Raw genomic sequence first — 9012 nt, forward strand, 5'->3', positions numbered from 1 at the left:
CCTTGACCCTCAACTGATGTCAAATGCTCTTTGTGGAGTTTTTCTTAATCCACTTAGCTTGAGCCAGAATGCAAAGGACAAATTGAAGTACTCCACCTTCCGATAACCTCACCCTGCTAAATGGACAGTGTCACAGCAGAGTAATGCGATAGTACCAAGTGTCAGTGTACTGCCACACATCCAATGTTCTCAAGCATGCAGCACTATTTGACAAATGAGCCTCCACTTCCTACCAGACAGGCCTTTACCTCCATTCAATATTTCTTGCTTCATTCTAACTTTGCTGCCATCCCCACAATCTCCCTTCCCCACACCCCTGCCATCCCAAGCTCCTCTACAACCCGGTGAAGATGAGACACTAAAGTAATGCTGAGCAAATTTGCAGCCTGTCACGATAGTGCCAGCTTTTACTTAGCACAGGAGTCCCTTTTTTCCTCAAGAGTTATGACTGAATTTCTAGCATTCATTTGAGGCGAGTTTGATTTGCTACTTCTGAAGCTCAGCTGACCATCAGTCACAAAGTGAAAAAAAGAAACAAACTTAAGGTTTCATGAAACAAAGAATTGCAGAGTTTCTCCAGCCATTTCTGTTTTGCTTCAAATTTAAGGTTTACTTGGATCGAGCTGTGATGGTAGCAATTTTAGCACTGAGTCAAAACGTCGTAGATTCAACCCCGACTCCAGAAAATTGAGGTCAAAATTGCGACGGACACTGGTGTGCAATAGTGAGGGAGTGCTGCACTGTTGGAGGTGTGGTCTTTTGGATGAGCCATTAAGCTGGGGCCCCACACTGGACTTAAAGGGGACTATTCAAAGAAGAATAGTCTCTCACTGATGGCAGCTTCACCTCAATCAATGGCATTTAAAAGAAACATCTAAAAATAAGAAAGAAAAGCTTTGCGTAGCATTTTCACAACCACAGATGTCTCAGAACGCCTTGCAAACAGTGAATTTCCTTTTGAAATGTTTTCGCTTTTGCAATATGGGAAAGAGACAGCCAATGAACACACAGAAAACTCTCCCAAAAACCAATATGATAATGTTCAGATAAACCGCTCTGGTGATGTTGATTAAGAGGTGAATATTAGCGAGAATTACTGCAGTATTTCAAAATAGTGCAATAGTATCTTATGCATGCATCCAAACATGTAGATGGAGATCTCGATTGAACGTGTCATTTAAAAGACAGCACCTCAGAGAGTGCAGCACTCCTTCAGTACTGCACTGGAATGTCAGCCTTAAACCTCATTGAGAAGCACATGCACTGCCAACAGATACACTGGATACCACTTCTGAGGTAACTCCACAGAGGCCAGTATACCATCATCCAGCCACTCTTTATTTAGAGTATTTGACATTGATCTGACTCCCTCAGAGCCAGCTCTCAGAGTTAACAGAACTCTGACACTCCCGGTTATATCTGTCAGCCAGATCTCCCTGACTGGACCAGGTTAACAGCCCCAATCAGGGAACTCATATTCTATGAGATCCATCTGGCTGAACTCATTACGATCACTATAAATTAATTGCTGTTTGTGGGAGCTGACTACTGCATCTCTGTACATTACATTAGTGAGTACCCTTCAAAAGCCTTCATCAGCTGTAAGACACTTTAGGACACCCTGAAGTTGCGTAATGAACAATCTTTAAGACTTTCAAAGAAATATGTAATTCAATAATTTGAATAAAAGAAATAAATAATGGCAGGAACTTAGTACTAAAAATAATAAGAAAGCTTCCCGATCAAATCTGAAGTCAGCCAAGGTTATACCCCCACCACCTCTCTCTCTCGCTCTCTCTCTCTCCCTGTCTGGAGGTTTGTATTTTGTATAAAATATTTTGTATTTTGTCTGAAACACTTTGTTGAGTCCATCAGGAAGGATGCAGGCAGAAGTGAGATGACTCTCCCTGGTAGTAGAGGCAGTACAGGAGACACAGGACTCCATGTTGAGGTATGCACTGAGGCTTGGGGCCATTTTTGCAAAGTACAATGGGGAAAATCCATTATCTAAGACCTTTCAACCCCATACACCAATGAGTTAGAGACTGGACAAAACCCCTGGAGCTTTGGACATGTGATGGATATTGTAAAATTAACTTTGTAAACATTAATTACATTAACACATGTAATGAGAAGCGTGCAGTTTTGAAAAGAAAAGGATTTAGTTTGCACACATCGAGTTTGAACATTCGTCATGTATTTTTATAAGTTTCATGAGTAAGGTAGAATTTTCAGGAAGAAAATTGTATAATCTGTGTATTGTCTCAAACTGCTTCCCCAGTCTATCAGGAAGGATGCTGGTACAACTATCCCAGGCAGTGGAGTCACCAAGTCAAATCCCCTCTGTGTATGGATGTTGTTACCATTTCCTGCTCAGATCCATGGAGGAGCATCTGAGCCCAGTTTGAACTGACCTTGGAACCTATAGTAATGGCTCTGATCCACAGCGTCGTGACAATGGCCTGAGACACCTTCTGCCTTATCTGGAGGTTAAAACCGGACTGTGTTCAAAACAACATGGCATAGAAACCTCTAGATTTGCGGGGTAAAGTATTCCACATGTAGCCTTCACCCAGTGGTCACTTCTCTGAGCAGCTGCATGGAACTGTGCGCAGTTCCTCTGTAGGTATACACAAAGTATCTTTGTGGGTTGAGGTTGGATCTGTCCAGTGAAATGAAGGATGGGTCTGGCCTTGCTGCGGTGGAACGCTCCATTTTGTTAGAATCGGGCCATACATCTGTTCCCCTTCGATATGTCTGTGCAGAAAGCATCTTTTGCCACAGATCTATCAGGCAGTGGTCCATACATATCCTCCTCAAGACATTGTAGGGAAAGGAGATGTTTGGAACCTAGTCAGGCAGTCCCCTGTGCAGATATTTGACTGAATGCTTTATTGCCAGAACCTACAGATGATCACAAAGACGTTGTGTAGGTGATGATGAGGAAGCCCACCCCAGCTCCAATAGACTTTTCATAGGGTCCCACTTTGTACCAATCTGTCCATACCGACCGTAATCCCAAACTAAACTAGTCCCACCGACAAGCTCAAAGTCTCACTTCCAAAACAAACACCCTCCAGTTGGATAAGACCATTGTCCTGCTCTTTTTGGATATTGCTTTCGTGAAGGACAATTGTAGAATGGTTACAGCATAGAATGAGGCACTGGTCTATAACAGGAGCAGTGCCCATGAAACAGGAAATGGTTTCAAACCTTGCGCTCAGTATCCTCTTTCCTGGAATATGCATCATAAACATGAATTACCCGTGTGGTTGCAGTGAGACATCTCAGAGTGGCATGTGTTGTGGAGGAATAATTGAACCATGTTGTACTTTGAGCAATGTTCAGATAAGAACACAGAAATAGGAGGAGGCCATTCAGTTCATCAAGCCTGCCCCACCACTCAACAGGATCATAGGTGATCAAATATTTCTTACTCACTCCATCCTCGTATCTCTGCAAATTGTTGGTAGTCAGAAATTTATCAATCTCTACTGTAAGCACAATCAAAGACTGAGTTAGCTTCCAGAGCCCTTGTGGTAGAGAATTCCAAACGTTCACAGCCCCGCAAATAAAATAACTTCTCCTTATCTCGGACCTAAGTGGCAACTCTCTTATTTTTAAATCGTGCCCAATGGTTATAGCCTCCCCATCAAGGGGAAACCTTACATTTACAATGATCCTGTCTATCCCTTTGAGTATTTTGTAGGTTTCAATGACATCACCTCAATTTAAACTGATACGGAATGTCATTTTACATGTGAAATCCCTGTGTGTGTATGTTTGTTATGAAATTAATGTTGTGAATATATTCTGGAAATCTAAGTGTAACAAAACTCCTGGAGTTGCCACATACTGTATCAAAGAAAATTAATCTGTTTTTGCACTTTATGCTGTGTTAAACTGTTCTAAAATTTTACAAATTTTTTCATGAAAACGTGTATTTTTGCAAAAATACATCTCCCGATGCATTTACTAGGTACATGAGATGACAGATTTCCTCAGCTTGCATCTAATTATTATTATTTCTGATAATGAATTGGCTGATTGTCTTAAGGTTTCACAGCTGACAGATGTGTGGGGCATCAGATAACCATTTGGTCAGGACATCGGGCTGGATAAGGTGCAGGACCAGCCCCAGAGAGGCCACGGGTAGGAGGTAGTGGTCTCCTTGTCTTAGACACCTAAGAGCCACTGAGCTGATAACTCCTAGTGCTGATATATCCAGGTGCTGATATCACTTAGTGCTGATATTTCCTGGTACTGATATCACCTGGTGTTGACATTTCTTGGTACTGATATCACTGGTGTTGATATCTCCTGATGCTGATATCACCTGATGTTGACATCTCTTGATACTGATATCACTGGTGTTGATATTTCCTGATGCTGATATCATCTGGTCTTGACATTTCTTGATACTGATATCACTGGTGTTGATATCTCCTGATGCTAATATCACCTATGTTGATACTGATATCTCCTAGTACTGATATCACTTGGTGCTGATATCTCCTGGTACTTATATCACCTGGTGTTGATATCTCTTGATACTGATATCACCTGGTGTTGATATCTCCTGGTGCTGATATCTCCTCGCAATGATATTACTTGGTGCTGACATCACCGGGTACTGATATCACCTGGTGTTGATATCTCTTGATATTGATATCACCTGGTGTTGATATCTCCTGATGCTGATGTCTCATAGTACTGATATCACTTGGTGCTGATATCACCTGCTACTGATATCACCTAGTGTTGATATCTCTTCATATTGATATCACTGGTGTTGATATCTCCTGATGCTGATATCACCTTGTGTTGACATCTCTTGATCTTGATATCACCTGGTGTTGATATCACCTGGTGTTGATATCTCTGGATATTGATATGACTGGTGTTGATATCTCCTGATGCTGATATCTCCTAGTACTGATATCACTTGCTGCTGATAACTCCAGGTACTGATATCACCCGGTGTTGATATCTCTTGATATTGATATCACCTGGTGTTGATATCTTCTGATGCTGATGTCTCATAGTACTGATATCACTTGGTGCGATATAACTTTGTACTGATATCCCCTAGTGTTGATATCTCTTGATAATGATATCACTGGTGTTGATATCACCTGATGCTGATATTACCTTGTGTTGACATCTCTTGATCTTGATATCACCTGGTGTTGATATCACCTGGTGTTGATATCTCTTGATACTGATATCACTGGTGTTGATATCTCCTGATGCTGATATCACCTTGTGTTGACATCTCTTGATCTTGATATCACCTGGTGTTGATATCACCTGGTGTTGATATCTCTGGATATTGATATCACTGGTGTTGATATCTCCTGATGCTGATATCTCATAGTACTGATATCACTTGGTACTGATATCACCTGGTACTGATATCACCTAGTGTTGATATCTCTTGATATTTATATCACTGGTGTTGATATCTCCTGATGCTAATATCACCTTGTGTTGACATCTCTTGATCTTGATATCACCTGGTGTTGATATCACCTGGTGTTGATATCTCTTGATACTGATATGACTGGTGTTGATATCTCCTGATGCTGATATCTCCTAGTACTGATATCCCTTGCTGCTGATATCTCCTGGTACTGATATCACCTGGTGTTGATATCTCTTGATACTGATATCACTGGTGTTGATATCTCCTGATGCTGATATCTCCGAGTACTGATATCACTTGGTACTGATATCACCTGGTACTGATATCACCTATGTTGATATCTCTTGATAATGATATCACTGGTGTTGATATCTCCTGATGCTGATATCATCTTGTGTTGACATCTCTTGATCTTGATATCACCTGGAGTTGAAATCACCTGGTGTTGATATCTCCTAGGACTGATATCACTTGGCGCTGATATCTCCTGGTACTGATATCAGCTGTTGTTGATACCTCTTAATAGTGATATCACCTGGTGTTGATATCTCCTGATGCTGATATCTCCTAGTACTGATATCACTTGCTGCTGATATCTCCTGGTACTGATATTACCTGGTGTTGATATCTCTTGATACTGATATCACCTGGTGATGATATATCCTGATGCTGATATCTCCTCGCACTGGTATTACTTGGTGCTGACATCACCTGGTACTGATAACACCTGGTGTTGACATCTCTTGATCTTGATATCACCATGTGTTAAAATCACCTGGTGTTGATATCTCCTGGTACTGATATCACCTGATGTTGATATCTCTTGGTACTAATATCACTGGTGTTGATATCTCCTGATGCTGATATCTCCTAGTACTGATATCACTTGGTACTGATATCACCTGGTACTGATATCACCTAGTGTTGATATCTCTTGATAATGATATCACTGGTGTTGATATCTCCTGATGCTGATATCACCTTGTGTTGACATCTCTTGATCTTGATAGCACCTGGTGTTGATATCACCTGGTGTTGATATATCTTGATACTGATATCACTGGTGTTGATATCTCTTGATACTGATATCACTAGTGTTGATATCTCCTGATGCTGATATGTCCCAATACTGATATCACTTGGTGCTGATATCTCCTGGTACTGATCTCACCTGGTGTTCATATCTCTTGATACTGATATCACCTGGTGTTGATATCTCCTGATGCTGATATCTCCTAGTACTCATTTCACTTGGTGCTGATATCTCCTGGTACTGATATCACTTGGTACTGATATCACCTGGTACTGATATCACCTAGTGTTGATATCTCTTGATAATGATATCACTGGTGTTGATATCTCCTGATGCTGATATCACCTTGTGTTGATATCTCTTGATCTTGATAGCACCTGGTGTTGATATCACCTGGTGTTGATATATCTTGATACTGATATCACTGGTGTTGATATCTCTTGATACTGATATCACTAGTGTTGATATCTCCTGATGCTGATATGTCCCAATACTGATATCACTTGGTGCTGATATCTCCTGGTACTGATCTCACCTGGTGTTCATATCTCTTGATACTCATATCATCTGGTGTTGATATCTCCTGATGCTGATATCTCCTAGTACGGATATCACTTGGTCCTGATATCACCTGGTACTGATATTACCTGGTGTTGATATCGCTTGATACTGATATCACCTGGTGTTGATGTCTATTGATACTGATATCACTGGTGTTGATATCTCCTGATGCTGATATCTCCTTGTGTGGATATCAATTGGTGCTGTTATCTCCTGGTACTGATATCAGCTGTTGTTGATACCTCTTGATACTGATATCACAGGTGTTGATATCTCCTGATGCTGATATCACCTGGTGTGGACATCTCTTGATACTGATATCACCTGGTGTTGATATCTCCTGATGCTGATATCTCCTAGTATTCATCTCACTTGGTGCTGATATCTCCTGGTACTGATATCACCTAGTGTTGATATCTCTTGATACTGATATGACTGGTGTTGATATCTCCTGATGCTGATATCTCCTAGTACTGATATCACTTGCTGCTGATATCTCCTGGTACTGATATCACCTGGTGTTGATATCTCTTGATACTGATATCACTGGTGTTGATATCTCCTGATGCTGATATCTCCTAGTACTGATATCACTTGGTACTGATATCACCTGGTACTGATATCAGCTGTTGTTGATACCTCTTAATAGTGATATCACCTGGTGTTGATATCTCCTGATGCTGATATCTCCTAGTACTGATATCACTTGCTGCTGATATCTCCTGGTAATGATATTACCTGGTGTTGATATCTCTTGATACTGATATCACCTGGTGATGATATATCCTGATGCTGATATCTCCTCGCACTGGTATTACTTGGTGCTGACATCACCTGGTACTGATAACACCTGGTGTTGACATCTCTTGATCTTGATATCACCATGTGTTAAAATCACCTGGTGTTGATATCTCTTGATACTGATATCACTGATGTTGATATCTCCTGATGCTGATATCTCCTAGTACTGATATGACTTGCTGCTGATATCTCCGGGTACTGATATCACTTGCTGCTATCTCCTGGTACTGATATCACCTGTTGTTGATATCTCTTGATACTGATATCACTAGTGTTGATATCTCCTGATGCTGATATGTCCCAATACTGATATCACTTGGTGCTGATATCTCCTGGTACTGATATCACCTGGTGTTGATATCTCTTGATACTTATATCATCTGGTGTTGATATCTCCTGATGCTGATATCTCCTAGTACGGATATCACTTGGTGCTGATATCACCTGGTACTGATATTACCTGGTGTTGATATCTCTTGATACTGATATCACCTGGTGTTGACATCTCCTGATGCTGATATCTCCTAGGACTGATATCATTTGGTGCTGCCATCTCCTGGTACTGATATCACCTGGTGTTGATATCTCCTGATACTGATATCACCTGTGTTGATATCTCCTGATGCGGATATCTCCTAGGACGGATATCACTTGGTGCTGATATCACCTGGTACTGATATTACCTGGTGTTGATATCTCTTGATACTGATATCACCTGGTGTTGACATCTCCTGATGCTGATATCTCCTAGTACTGATATCACTTGCTGCTGATATCTCCTGGTACTGATATCACCTGGTGTTGATATCTCTTGATACTGATATCACTGGTGTTGATATCTCCTGATGCTGATATCTCCTAGTACTGATATCACTTGGTACTGATATCACCTGGTACTGATATCAGCTGTTGTTGATACCTCTTAATAGTGATATCACCTGGTGTTGATATCTCCTGATGCTGATATCTCCTAGTACTGATATCACTTGCTGCTGATATCTCCTGGTAATGATATTACCTGGTGTTGATATCTCTTGATACTGATATCACCTGGTGATGATATATCCTGATGCTGATATCTCCTCGCACTGGTATTACTTGGTGCTGACATCACCTGGTACTGATAACACCTGGTGTTGACATCTCTTGATCTTGATATCACCATGTGTTAAAATCACCTGGTGTTGATATC

This window comes from Chiloscyllium punctatum, chromosome 11 (genome assembly GCF_047496795.1).
Source record: "Chiloscyllium punctatum isolate Juve2018m chromosome 11, sChiPun1.3, whole genome shotgun sequence".
In the NCBI taxonomy this organism is placed as follows: domain Eukaryota; kingdom Metazoa; phylum Chordata; class Chondrichthyes; order Orectolobiformes; family Hemiscylliidae; genus Chiloscyllium; species Chiloscyllium punctatum.